The sequence below is a fragment of the Carassius gibelio genome, chromosome B25 (assembly GCF_023724105.1).
Source record: "Carassius gibelio isolate Cgi1373 ecotype wild population from Czech Republic chromosome B25, carGib1.2-hapl.c, whole genome shotgun sequence".
In the NCBI taxonomy this organism is placed as follows: domain Eukaryota; kingdom Metazoa; phylum Chordata; class Actinopteri; order Cypriniformes; family Cyprinidae; genus Carassius; species Carassius gibelio.
Window position 1 is genome coordinate 17221114 of NC_068420.1, and position 15124 is coordinate 17236237.

Below are 15124 nucleotides of genomic sequence, written 5' to 3' on the forward strand. Positions count from 1 at the left end.
CAGCTCGGCTTTTCTTCTAAGAATTGTGAATTTATATTTCACGCCTTTATTACAAGGTGTAAATAAGCGTTCATCCATATGACTTGTACAATTTATTAAATATCTTGAGGTGAATATTAATTTTGTGTGACAAACTCCTTGTTGAGTTCATGAGTAATGACGTCTGATTCATTAGTGATTCATTCTTTTGAGTCAGAACACTTCAGTGAATCACTTGATTCAGTTCACAAAAGCTGTCTGAATTAATTGTTCACAAATCAGACTGATTCAGCTCTAAAGTTGAACTCTTTACTCATTGACTTCAATCATACTGACCTCTTTTATGTTTTTGTGTCCACTTTCTTTATTTTGAAACGTTTAATGATCTACAGAAACTACATGAGGGTGATATTACAGTATATTCATTTTTGGATAGATGTCTCTTTAAAAATCCTCCATGCATGACTTTCTCGCAGAACACAAACATTTCTGGCTGTATGAACGCCACCTGTGTGTACATACAGGACTGTCATATATATATATATAACCAAACTACCGTACTGTAATTGTTCCCAGAGTCTCCCGCTTGCCGCTTTGATATTATGCTGTTGTCGATCTGGCCTCTGGTTTGTTTTACAGCTTTAAGTACATCCCCATACAGCCACCTCAAAGTATGAAACATGCCTGTGTTATGACGGATTACCCCGCAAAACTCTCTCATACAAACCCACAGCTCAACCTCTGCTCCTGTGCTCGTTTATTTTCATGCTTGGATATGGGAATGCTTTTTATCCCTTTTCATAACAGCAGTATATCGATGTGTATAGGAGTGTGCAATATTGACACGAAATGATATCAGTATTTCTAAGGTTTTGTCAGTCGTGGTAATTACACAGTATTTCGCTGAGTGTGTTTTTGTGTTGTAGTCAGCTCACAGCAGTGACAAAAGTGAACCTTTTAAGAAGCAATATTCCCACCGTAAACTGGTTTTCAAAAGATCTTTACCTTTATAAGAGCAAATGCATCATCTAGTCTGTTTGTACATAAATTCAGTTAGACTAAGATACAAGTCAGTATCATCAAAATCTGTTTTTGCACTGCTGGTACTGAAGCAATTTATATCGGGGAACCACCTGGAAACGCGCTTGGGCCATTTTTGGACTAGTTTTGAGAAACAACTGGACAGGATTTGTTGTGAAAACCTGGCAACCCTGATCTGAACGCATGTGCTGGAGATATACTTCTAATTACAGGAGCGTCTTTACTGTTGAGATGCACATGAAAATCCCATTCGATTTTTTTTGCACAGCCCTAATTATCATAGACAATACATATTGCACCTCTGATAAGACCCGATTTTTGCAATTTCTGTGCAGTTTGCTCGTACATAATTGCGCACAGTGGTGCTGGAAGGATATTGATATGCAGTTTAGTTGCTGTGTGGTTGCCAGAGTGTTTTGGATGGTTGCTCACTGTCAAGATATTCAGGTCTCTATATATGACTCTGGTCCCTCCATTGTAAGTCTATAGAATTTTTTACTCCGTATGTCTTTAGTTTGTCCTCGTTTGCCCCATTTCTTGTCGTATTTTTGTCTTTTTCTCTCTTTGTTTTTCTTTGATAACACTGTTCCATGCTCTCGAGCCAGTCCGAATCGAAGTGCACCACAAAACTTCCTCTTCAGCAGACTAGACGATTGATAAATGATGGAAACTGGCCGTCCAGCTGGTTTCGGTCCAGATGGAATCAAGCAGCTGAGGAACATAGGATTTGCAGCCTGGCTGTAATGACTTTTAACAGTAATGTTTGCCCTGACTGATGATACACTGGTGCCCAGATTGAAGCTTCTGACAAAACCCTGCTGGCCAGAACTGACTTTAGAAATATGCTCTGGACGTCTGCTGCTGCCTAGTTTTCATGTTGTCTCCTTTTTCCTTTCAACACTCTTTTTATCTCTTGCTCTTCCACCAAGGCAGAGGACAACGGATTTGTTCAGAGTTGTATCTTTTATAAATCAGAATACTTCGTTGAAGTGTGGTGGCACCAAGTGGAATTGCAAAAATAATGATTTTTCTTTAATGTAGTTTGTGTCTATAAAATTAATATCTAGCTATTTCTTTCTAATATATTTCTCAACATATATATTTTTGGAAAAAACGAATAAAAAAAGTTTTCAAAATAAATAAATAAATAAATAAAATCATTGTTTTTGGTATAATTTGTATTTTTTTTAGTACGCATGTAAAAAAAAAAAAAGATGTTTGTATATGCACACAACCTTTAATGTACTACTATATAATGTACAATATAAAAACATAATGAAATATATGCTATATAGGATTTTTGAAAGAAAAATATGTAATTTGTTATTCTTTTATGTAATAATTTTGTATATTTTATCATTTTTTAAAGTTTTTCTTTTCTCCTGTTCATTCTGATTCAGACATTTCTATATTTTCTATTCTTGACAGATTTTTTTATCCAAAACTTTGGCAATAGATGAAAAATTATTCGGACAATTTCTTCAAATAACATTTATTTTATCAATTTATACAAATTTGCAAAAAAGTATTTTGTACAATATATTTATAGAATATTTATACAAAATAACTGCTATTGTTCTCATATTTTTTTTTTTTTACCTTTCTTTAGGCAAGTTTTTTTTTTTTTTGCTATGGAAAATATTAATACATCCAATAATACTGTAAAACAGAAAAAATAATAGCGACCACCAAACAAGCTAAATATTTTCTAAATATTATTTTACACATATAACATTTTATTTCATATAGGTCTTTACACATGAAAATATACATTAATCTACATGCAAACACTTTTAAATTTTAATATTGGGTCTATGACTTCACAAAATTAAAGAAAAAATAGTTTAGAAGACATTCCTTCAGCATCAGAACACAAATTAAGATATTTTTGATGAAATCCGAGAGCTTTCTGACCCTTCACAGACAACAAAGCTGACACGTTCAAGACTCAGAAAGGTAGTTAGGACATCTTTAAAAATAGTCCATGTGACCTCAGTGGCTCAAGCTACGAAAATACATTTGTGCGCAAAGAAAAACAAAATAAAACATGTTCAGAAGATGAACGAAGGTCTTACGGGTTTAGAATGAAATGAGGGTGAGTAATTAATGACAGAATCGTAATTTTTGGGTGAACTGTTTAAAAGCCCCTTCAAATAGCTATACGATTGATTTCAGCAATCTCCTGTATGTGATTGTTGTTTCCTGTGGCTCGAGAGCTCCCTTACGTGACCTGATCCCCTCCAAAAGTCGTACCGTATTCCTGGCTGTGTGCTGCAAATGTGTTGCTGTTTATCGAGTGCAGTAAAACTTTGGCATCCGATATCGCATCCCTCTGGGTATGTGGTGTATGTAAATGAGTGAATAAATAAAAACACGCTTCCATCCATTCCAACCCAAGGAAACGCTCTGTTCTGGGTCCTAGAATGGGACAGAGGTGTCTATTTTGGGGGTTGCGCTCTTTATTCATTAACGGCAGCCTCGTAGACTCCTTACTCGTAGGTATTCTTCAATTGTTTCCCCGTGGCTCCATTTTTACACAGTGCCGTAGCTTTTTCAAGGATAGTTTTAAAACGAAGGACTATAATGTCTGTTGCTCTTGCCGTTTCCCACATTCTGCTGAGCTGTGTCTGTCATAATGTTGTGAAGGCTATAGACGGGGTTATCATTACGATTGGGGTCAGGGTTAAGTGGGACAGACAGCTCATTTCTGTGTAATGTTTGTGCAGCGATGCATTCGCCACTACAACACATCTGGAGGCAGCTGTACAGTGTCATCGGTCCAATCCAGACAGTCATAAAAACATCTTTCCACAGACCACTGAGCTGTTGCTTGAATTCACGGGGCCCTGGTGAATTTAATAATCTTTGGATGTGTCTAACTCCGTACATGAGGATGTGGTTTTATTCTCAATGTGGTGAAGTCAATGAGTTATGATTCATTGTGGTTCATTACTTGACCACTGACGGCGACAGTTTGCACAAATTCATTAAGAGTAGATTTGCATAGCCTACTGTGTAGGTGTGGGATGTGAACTGACAGATGATTCAGAGTTGAAATAAATAGCATTTAAAAAGGTTTTTGTAATCCCGAATGGCCAAATGACTCTTATGAACTTAGTTCTTTTAAAGTGAATTAAAAACATACAGGCCGACCAGTGTTCTGACTGAATTCTGAACAAATGATTCTTAGGGACTGGTTCTTTTTAAACGAATCAAAATCATAAATCGTGACCAGCGTAGTCCGAATTATGAACAAATGAATCAAAATCAAACAGTGTTACTAGTTTAGTCCAAAGTATTTGAAAGCATACATTGTGACCAGAGCATTTTGAATCCTGAACAGTTGAATCGAATTATGAGTTCTTTTTAGGTGAATTAAAATATCATCCTGCATGACACATCTTCTCTGAATCTTGAACAAAGGATTCTTACCACCAGGTTAAAAACTTAGCAGTGTGATGAAATTGATCTGAATCATGAACAATATGATAATCGATGTAGAATGAATCCTGAACGAATGATTCTTAAATGCGAGCTTGCACTTATTTTTAGTGAATTAGATCATACAGTGTAGTCCAAATCCTGAAAAAAATCCTGGTTCTATTAAAAAAATAATAGAAAACATAGAGTGTGTCAAGTGCAGTACTCTGAACATTTGACTCTCATGAGCGGTTTCTTTTTAAGTGAATCAAAATCTTACAGTGCATACCACTGTAGTATGAATCTTGAACAAACGACTCTTATCCTCAGGTTCTTTTTAAAAGAACCAAGAACATATACAGTTACCAATGTAGTATGAATCTTGAACAAATGACTCTTATTGTAAGGTGGATTTAGGCCGTGTAGATTCCATAAGTGGGTCTTTATTAAATGGTCTGCTGAAAAAATCCAAATGGTAATCACAACTCGTAGTCAGGTCACAGGCTTTGGTCAAAATACAGGCAAAACAGTCCAATGGTAAACAAATCCAAAACAGTAATCCAAAAACGTGAGTCAAAAAGGCAAAAGCAATGGTCATAACAATAATCAGCAAAGGAGACATGAAAAACGCTTAGAAAGGCAGTGAACTGGCAATACTTCGCAATGTGGCATAGCAAACACATGGCTTAAATACAGGGTGACAGGAAATGACAAGACAGGAACTGATGTGGCAGGAACAGGAAGTGGCAGAGTTCAGAATTCAGGTGAAGGCTCCCTCTGGTGGACGGGAGCCTGATCAAACGTTACACTTATGACCCAGTTCTTTATAGAGAATCAAAAACCTAAAGCATGACCAGTCAAGTCTGATTCTTTTACTAATGATTCTTATAGGCTTATATCCACATATTAATTGGTTTAGCAGTTTTATTTAATATGAAATTTTTAGATTGCATTCATAGTGAAGGATGTGAAAAGTCATTAAGGCTTGAAGACAACAGAAATCACAAGAATTAGTTTTTTCTCAATATTTATATCTCAAAAGTACTAAAATCATTAGTTAATGGAAACAAGGAATTGATACCTAGATTCTTATTGCTGTTTACAGAAAGTTTTTGTTGTTGTTGTAAATCCCAATGCGTGCATCTGGGAAGTCTTGTACGCAACGTTCATAAATCAGGCATGAGTATCAAATTTATTTTGAATCCTAGTCTCCATTTTGTCTCCTTACATTGTTTCTCCAGGAGACCCGACTGAGACGATAAAGAGTTCTAATTTGTGTCTTTTCCTTTCCTCTGGCTTGTTGTGTTCCTGATAGTTCATCAGGCATTTCCTGGACTTCCTGGTTTCTTGGCCCAGTCCAGCTGTGAGTCCACCTGCTCCGCTCGGAGATTCAGCTCGCTTTCCCATGACGGCTGGAGTCAATTAAGGGCTCAGAAAAACCACTGCGCTGAGGTGAATTTAGATGCAACTGTCTGCCGAGAGGAGGAAAAGAGCCCAGTGCTGCAGAGACAGGTACGTATGAACCCTGCCAGAATCCAACAGTCACACACTCACGTCCTTGTTGATTCGTCACAAGCCGAGGCAGAGCCGAGTAAGCTGGCGTTCGGCCATGTTGAATCAGTGCTTCGTCGTACAGGCGTGATGCAGCGGAGATGGAATGTGGCATTTTCTGTTCTTTGTGTACCTGTCTTCACCGTGTGGCCTAGAAACAAGGGGAACGTGCTGTGAGTAACTCATGGGATTTGGACCAGTGTTCCCGTAACATTGGAAGATAGGCCTAGAAATGCTGTTTTTGGCATGGAGCAGCAGGTACGTGACTGCGCTGTCAACGACTCAACTTCACTCATGTTCTTCTGTCTTATATCAAGCACGCTGAGTGTCATCTGTAATCTGCGATGATATACACTAGGATCTGCAGTCTGTAGTGGAGCATGTAACATTTCTGTCATTTCATTTCATTTCAGGTCATCCATTACTGTGGTACCATAAAATGTATAATAAATGCTCATTTTTTACTCTACAGTTTCATTAAGCTGCCTGCTGCATGTTTGAAGCATGATTTTTCTTTACATATACTCTTGTAGTTTTTATTAATATTTAGTATTTACTTTTATATATTTTTAAATTATATATATATATATATATATATATATATATAATATATATTTTTTTCTGTTTTATCTTTTTATTTAGCTACATATTTATTCATTTTAGTACTTTACCTTAAACTTTACATTTTTCAACGTTTACAAATTCAGTTTCTTGCCAAGGCAATTAAGTTTTCTTGCCAAGGTTATTAAGTTTATTTTTTTCTTATATTTCTTATCACATGAATGTTTTCATCTTTATTTCAGTTCATGAAAATATTTTTTAATAATTACTGGCTATTTTATTTTAAATAGTCAAACTGGTTTGCACTGGGATTAAAATCTAAAATGCAAAAAATAAAATAGAATAGAATAATAAATAAATAAATAAATAAATAAATAAATAAATAAATAAATAATATTAATAGTGAGTACATTTGTCTTGTTTTGCATGGAAAATTGAGTAAATATCCCTAAAACAATATTTTCTGTGTAAGTCAGGTTGTGTAAATTATTAACACATTATTAATATTTTTTCCCCAGAAAATATCTATTGAATTAAGTTAATATATTTGTCACGTTTTTTCTCTCTCATTTTTATTTTATTTTTTTACTTAAAATAAGAATAGTGAATGCTCTCAGTCAATCAAAAGGTATTTTTCAGTAATGCAGAAATTGGCATAATCACTATAAAAATGTTTATAAAAAAATATTAAATATTTGTTTATGATATTTTTTGAATCATTAGAAGTTATCTCTTTTTCAGCCTATAACATGTCACAAATAAGGTCGTTTTTATTATCCAATTTCTTATACAACAAAGAAAATTGACACATTTTTGTTTTTCTGCTTTTTGTATTTTTCACCTGAGATAAACACTCCAGTGATGCCACATTTGTCTCCTCTAGAGTTTCAGGAGAGATTCCAACAATGTCTCAAACTGTGCTTAAGTCAGATTTCCATATAAACTCAATTCTCCTCACATTGTCTCATCAGTGTCTTTTTAGACAATGTTGATGTCATAATTGAGAACACCAAGTCTTGAGCAATAAAATGAGTTTCAACTGAATGACGTTTTATTGACAGATATACTGACTACTCTGAAAACTTTACAGAAACCGCAATGTCTGAAAAATGACTTCTTCCTTAAAGTAGACGATAATCTCACGCCAAACAGTCAATCTCTCCATCTTCTAGCGTCATCGGCTGCCTCTCTGGTTACTCATGTTTGTTTGCATCTGTTTATTGATGTCTGGCTGTAGTTTTGTCTTCTTTCATAGGGACGGGGCTCTTGAGAACCAGAGGTGAAAGCAGGCTCCTATCAGATCCAGTCTGAAGTGTGTGGTTTCATTTGTGTTTTGAGATTAGAAATAGTCCAGACTTCCAGCCCATTTCCAAAATAATAGCTGAGCAATAAATTTGGCAATTTTCTGATGACTCGATGGGAAAATGTAGTGCTGCATATCACCATTTTCCATTCAGCATTAAAGATAAAACCAAATATATTAAATATGCATAGCTTTTTCAGTTACGGTAATAAAAATAACCTCTTGTGTGAATACATGTACTTTTTAACTGAATCATTGAATCATTCAGACTGAATCGTTCAGTTATTCATATTGAGAAAATGATTTATTGAAAAGATCCATCTTCACATAATGATTCATTCACAAATCTGGCATTAGAATCATTCGGAGCCAATCATTGAATCATCCAGGTTTCATGAACAGGTGCAACTGATTTACTGAAAAGAGCCATTTCTAAAGAACGATTCATTCACAAATCTGACACTGGGGATATTCTAAAAGAATTATTCAGGTTTTATGAAGAGGAGAAAGATCCATGTCTAAAGAATGATTTATTTACAAATCTGACTTTGGAATCATTCAGAAACTTTCAGGGGAATTAGGTTTATAAAAAAATGTCTATTTCTATTAAACATTTGACATTGGAATCATTTAAACCAAATCACTGAATCAGTCAAGTTTTATGTACAGGTGCAACTGATTTATTGAAAAGATCAATTAAAAAAAAAAATGAATGAAGAATGTCAATAAGGGAGAATTACTGGATCATTCAGACTTTGTGAACAGGAGTAATTGATTTTTTTAAAAGGTCCGTCTCCAAATAATGATTCCTCTGATTTTTGAATCATTCAAACCAAATCATTCAGACTTTATGAACAGGAGCGACTGATTGATTGGAAAGATCCATTTCTAAAGAAATAATTTTTTGACAAATATATCAAATATATGTTATTACAATATGTTATTACAAATGGCATTGTAATAATTCAGACCGAATCATTGAATCATTTGTTTTTTATGAACATGAGCAATTGATTCATTAAAAAGATCTATCTTGAAGACATTGATCTTTGTCATTTTTACTCCCATGAAGAACTAAAGCGGAAGCCCTAAGGCTCATTTTGTTCTATTTGTCACAGACATTTGACTTCAGATATAACTCAAGAGTCATATAGATCACTTTGGTGCTTATCTTATCATTCTGAAGCTTGATGCTTTTTTGCAGTCCCCATTCATTGTATTTTTCATGGAAAAGGGCGACCAGCAAATTTCTCAAAATCTCTACTTTTGTATTCAATGAAAAACATTTGAAAACACACAAGAGTAATGACAGAGTTTTTAGCTTTGGGTCAGCGATCCCGCTAAATTCTTTGGGATCAACAACTTAAAACAAATCTCATGTGACTCATGACCGAAACAAATTGCTGGCCGAATAATTTCAGAAATGCAGAGAAGAATCAACAAGTGGGTCTGGGCAGAGACAGGGTGTCGTCGATGGTCTGGACTCCAGACTCCAAAACAACCCTACAGACTATAAACGCTGACTGAGTTGACAAGGAACTTGGCTCATCTTTTCTGGCTAGCATTCTGCTTTCAGGTCATTTTAAGCCGTACCTGCTTATCTTGGGTGGAGCGACGCATTCCTGCAGATTGGACAGGTCTGCTCTGGCCTCATGCCATCAAGCCTGAAGCGTGTACATACATCAGTGCACATGTTATCCTTCCATTGGACGCGTCTGAAGTGTGTTAGCAAATCATGAAAATCTACAATAGCAGCTGTCTTATAGGCTTATTTGCATTTGCACTAGTGGCAAATTTGCGCAGGCATGTATTGTTTGTTTTGGCCTCTTTTACGTAAAAAAAAAACAGGCAGGGGAGCTCTGAATGTCGTCTTTATGATATAAACCCTTGGTAGCTTTGTTAGTGTTCGTTTGCAGTGTACTGTATCTCTGCAAATCTCTTTTGTTTGAATGCGTGATGTACTCATGTGTCGGCCGACCACCCAGACGCGGGTTTATAACAATAACACTTCCACTTCCTTCTGCTGATAACAGTACGGCTACATCAGAGGAGCAGACCCCTGTTTTAGGGAAACCGCAAGTCAAGCCTACATGTCTAAAACCTCCTCCCCACTCGTGTAATCTAAACACGCTAATGTGACTCTAAACTGTCATTATAGCAACATTGCTACAGTGTTAATGGTCTGAATGTATATATCTTTAGACCTTATTATGGATATCGCTTGCAGTGACTTTGCAAAGGGGAGTAAGATTGTGTTTCTGGACAGTGTTCAGAGACACAGATATTGTCTTGTTGAAAATGTTTGTTTGTTTATGAATTTAGGCAATATTGAGTTATGCTATTAACTTTCTATTTCAATGGCTTGCGGTCAGGGGTGAGCCTATGTGCTGGCACCAGCCCCCCAGGAATTTGGCAGGCCACCCCAGGTGTGCCCCTAGCAGATGTTTTGTAATGGGCTTGTTTTTAGTATATTTCTAGAACTAGTAGCGGATCCTGGCATGTGTAGGCAGCTGCCTAGGGCCACTTTCTTTTCTTTTTCTCTTTATACTTAATTTGACATGGTTTCTATAGTGAGATCTTAATGGCAATGTTGAGAGCTCATAATGTTATGTAATCCATGTAATGCATGAGCACAGATCTCTCCGCTTGCAAGCGGATTTCCTTCACTCACACAAAACTGGACGTGTGCTTTTAAATATACATTGTTCTTTTATGAATTGATATTATGTGATATTATGTGAATGCTCAAACGTTGTCCTTGCAACACTGAAGTCCAAAATAGCAGGTGAAGAATAGGCTTCCCTCACTAAAGCATGCTGATTATAGTCAGCCTTCTCTTGTTATTTATTTTATTAATACTTATTTTAGTTAAAGGGACCATATAATGCATTGATACAGTATTTTAAATTTTTCTCTTATGTCCCCAGTGTGTATGTGAAGTTTTATCTCAATACCCCTCAGATAATTTTTATAGCTTGAAATTTAAGACTATTATTTAGCAAGGATCCTTAACATTTCTCAAAAGGGACGATAAAGACATTTATAATGTTACAAAAGATTTCCGTTTCAGATAAATATTGCTTTAAAAATCACAGGAATAAATTACATTTTAAAATATATAAAAATAGAAAGTTATTTTAAATAGTAAATATATTTCTAAATTGTACTATTTTTGCTGTACTTTGGATCAAAGAAATGCAGGCTTGGTGAGCAGAAGAGAATTCTTAAAAAAACAAAAAAACAAACAAAATTAAAATTCAAAAACTTTTGACCGGCAGTGTGTATGTATTTAAAATAATATATTTAATACACCAAGTTAATATTACAATTTAGAAAAATTGGTTGAATCAATGATTCATCGACTCACTTTATAAACCCACTGGATGAATTAGTGTCTTTAAACTATTCTCATGAATAAATGATTCATTTAATTAAACATTCTGTGGCAGTTACTTTCAAATGCGGATTTGCTCTATTTTGGTCGTACTACCATAGACATCAATATTTATATCCGAATGATAAACTTTCATCCCAGTATTTCTGTGATAATATGAATGCCTGTACGACAGAAATAATACCGTGTGGTTGAAAAGACTGTTTGTGAAGATGTTTCTTAACCAAACATGGTAACTGCTCTCTGTGTGTCGGCGGCAGCGCGAACGCAGATCTGAATGATCCGCTAAGACTTTGTCAGAGCTTTAACAGACACGAGAGAATCGTTGTCATTTAGAAATGAGATCGTGTGGTTGTCGGAATCGGGATCGCGAACTTTTAACGATTAATCATGCAGCTCTAGATCGTGCAGCCTATTAACACAATCAAGCCTAGAAAAAAAAAAAAGTCAACCACCTTTTTAATTGAGGCAAGTGAGGCATGCAGTTTTTTAGATTGTTTAGGTGTTTTTGTTGTTGTTGGTTCTTTCATGACCTCCAGAATGAGTCGTCGTTGCGCTCTTTGAGTAATTTTGGTCGGCCGGCCAATCCTAAGAAGGTTCACCACTGTTTTAAGTTTCCCCCGTATGTGGATTCTGGCTCTGACCTTGGTGTGCTGGATTCCCAAAACCTTAGAAATGGCTTTATAACCTTTTCCAGACTGATACACGTCAACTATTTTGTTTCTCATCTGCTCTTGAATTTCTTAAGATCGCGGCATGATGTGTTGCTCCTTTACGCATGCTTCACTTTGTCAGACAGCTTCTTTTTAAGTGTTTTCTTGATTCAACAGGTCTGTCAGTAATCAGGCTTGTGTGTGGCTAGTGACATTTAACTCAGCTTCCTAAAATAATGTGGTTATCACATTTCTTTCATGATTTAACCGGAGGGGCAATTTTTAACGTACTGTACGGCCAGATAGGGTGGGACAGCTTTTTTTTCATTTATAAATGAAATCATAACTTAAAAACTGCATTTTTTGTTTACATGCAAAATTGCTTTGTGTAATATTACAATTAGTTTGATGATTTGAATCTTTTAAGTGTGACAAATATAAAAAACAAACAAAAAAGAAACGGGCATTTATTCGATTTTTTTTCACATCACTGCATGTATGCAATTAATATAATGTTAAACATTCAGTATTTATTAGATTTTATGTCTATATAGTATTTTTATACATTTTTATTTATTAGTTAAGTTATTTAATATTTCAACTTTAACTAAATGAAAATCAAAGTCTAGGGAAAAAAGTAACTTTAAAAGTTGCATTTATATATTTAAAGGTTATATAGAGACATCATAATTGTTTTTTTTTTGTCTGTCTAGTCTAATTTATAGTTGTGTACTGGCTCCAGGCAGTGGTGCAGTTTGACATGTATGGAAGATTACACAACAATCATCACGGCTGGTGAGAGGAAAGACTCATTAGAATGAGGGAAAGTCCCCACGGTTGTACCTACACATGTGAATATAGCTCAAGGTATATGTGCACTCTGCTAACAATTTTGTTAGCATGCTACTTATGAAAGATTTATTGCACTAAGTAATAGTTGTGTTTTTCCCTCGCGGTTTGCTTGCGAGTGATAACACATTGTTTTACACGATGGAAGCCTCTGCCAGCTCGTTTACCCCATTCTGTCTAGACTTAATGTTTGATGATTAATGTTAATTGGGAGCAGCGCAGAGATGAACTCCGAGCCGTCTGATTGACAGTCTGCTATTGCAGTCATTTTCTGGATGAGTCAAGCGTCAGCTACACAGGTTAAAAGGTGATCATCGTCTGCAGACGTCAGTAAAGTTCACTTTCGGGTCTGCTCGACGGCCCGCGGACAGAGTGATAGACGATCGGGGCAGTTGATGGAATTGTCACTGTCTCAATCTGCCCAGTGCTGTGCATCATTATGAAAGTTTATTTCTTGGCACATTTTTAAGTATTCCCCAAGTTAAACATTCACGCAATTTTAAACAATTTGAGCACAAGGAGATGTGAAAGTGAACTCGATTCTGTTACTTTTTTGGAAAATTTGTATAATGATAAACATTTTAAAACCAAACATATTACTATATTAAAAGTAAATGTTATCTCTGCTACAAAGAATGATGTTGTGAATTTTTTGGACGTATACTTTAATTTCAGTATTGGGGGTAAAGCGGTAGGTCTATAAGAAATGCGAGCTGTAATGTAACGCCAGGTGGCGCAAATTGGGCGATGCTATTGTGACAAACGTGTGATAAAAAAAGTAAAAGCGTCCAGTTGTATCAGAAAATAGAGGAGAGCATTATGTAATGATTTTACATCCCATGAGCAATCTAGAGCAATACACATTTGGTGTGCACACAGCACACAGCATAAATCCTAATTTCACTTTTGGTGTGAATAGGCCTTTACAGTTGTCAAAAATGTAACTTTGGGGTTTTTTGTTATTTAAAAATAAGCATTATAATCCACATTATAAGGTTATCATATTGAAGAGGAATGCCTTTAGACAGAAATATGCATTTAATAACGTTTTGGCGGACAGATGAAAGAAGATCCGTCAGTGTGCATTTGATCGTTGTTTAGCTTCAGATGTTCAGTAAGCGGTCAAATGTGAAGAGTTTTTTTATTTTCATTTCCATGTCAGTGGTAATCTTTAAATGCCTATGAACTCTGCAAGTTCACTTTATTCTGATATTGTCAAATAACCCAAAAATGTAACTATTTATTACTATACAAAGCAAAGGACATGCAATAATAAAGCTTGGCTTCTGTTAAAATAGACCTGATCATTCAAATAAGTAAAAATATTACCTGTCTAAATAATAGCATGTTATTGTATAGTACCAATGCCACACATGGTTTGAAGCAGAGCCATAGGGTTGAAGTAACTAGCTATTTAAGTAAAAGTGCCTTAAACAAAGTTCTTAATTAAAGATCGAAAATGTTGGTGTCATAAACATGTGTGTACAGGATGTTAATTCAGTAAGGAACATGGACTTTTCTTGAATGATTCAGTCAAAGAATCTCTTCATAAGAATCATTTGAACTGAACTGCAGTTGAATGTTTTTGATTAACTAAAAACAACCAGAAAGAGGCATTTGCTTGTGATTCAGACGTTGCTTAATGTGCTGTATATTTGTTTAGTTTTGCGTGCAGTGCTTGAGGACTCAATTGAAAACTGTTCAGATGAAGCACCGCCGTCCTCCATCCAACCCCGGTCTTAAATACATGGCATCGCGGTAGACAGAATGATCCTTATTATTACGCTGATGATGGTCAAAACATCTATTATTGGTGTATTTTCAGGTCTAACTCGCATTGGCTTGCCGGCTCGTCTAATCCCAGATTCTACCCCTGTGAGCGCCATCAAAAACCCAAGACACAGAGAAGCACACAAACACTGCCACCATGACGCCTAAATGAGTGTTTTCCTGGATGATATGCCAGTGAAGGGTTTCCATCATTACACTTCACCTTTGTAATAATGAACACCAGTAGATGATCGTCATGCAAAGAGTGGCAGCTGGCGGAGGATTTGTTTGTGCGCGATTTATGGACGATTCATAAGCCAGTATCCATATTTCTGCATCTTCAGACGGTTTCTGAAGGAAACTGTTTTAACACCTGCTTCAAAGCATTGCTAGCTGCTCAATGACAAAGTCTTGCCATCGCCGACAGGCAAATTACAGTTTAGCGTCAGTCTGGTTTCCACTACGACTGCCTTTCCGTCATCTTTCTCTGCTCATCCAGTGCAAAAACATGTTCCAAGATGAGCCGTCTGATAATAATGTATCTTCTGAACCTTGAACATACTCCAGTATCTGCGCTGATTTATCTCCTGAAGGAAAGTATTT

At 35.8% G+C, this 15124-nt stretch overlaps 1 long non-coding RNA gene across 2 annotated transcripts in view; it reads left to right on the plus strand.

The window, feature by feature from the left end:
* The window catches only part of LOC128014477 (uncharacterized), a 155859-nt gene that overhangs the window by 21063 nt on the left and 119672 nt on the right, over positions 1-15124 (plus strand). For both annotated transcript variants that reach the window (XR_008183558.1, XR_008183557.1), the window contains exon 2: positions 5756-5952. This is a non-coding gene — a long non-coding RNA (uncharacterized LOC128014477). The remainder of the gene's footprint in view (positions 1-5755; positions 5953-15124) is intronic.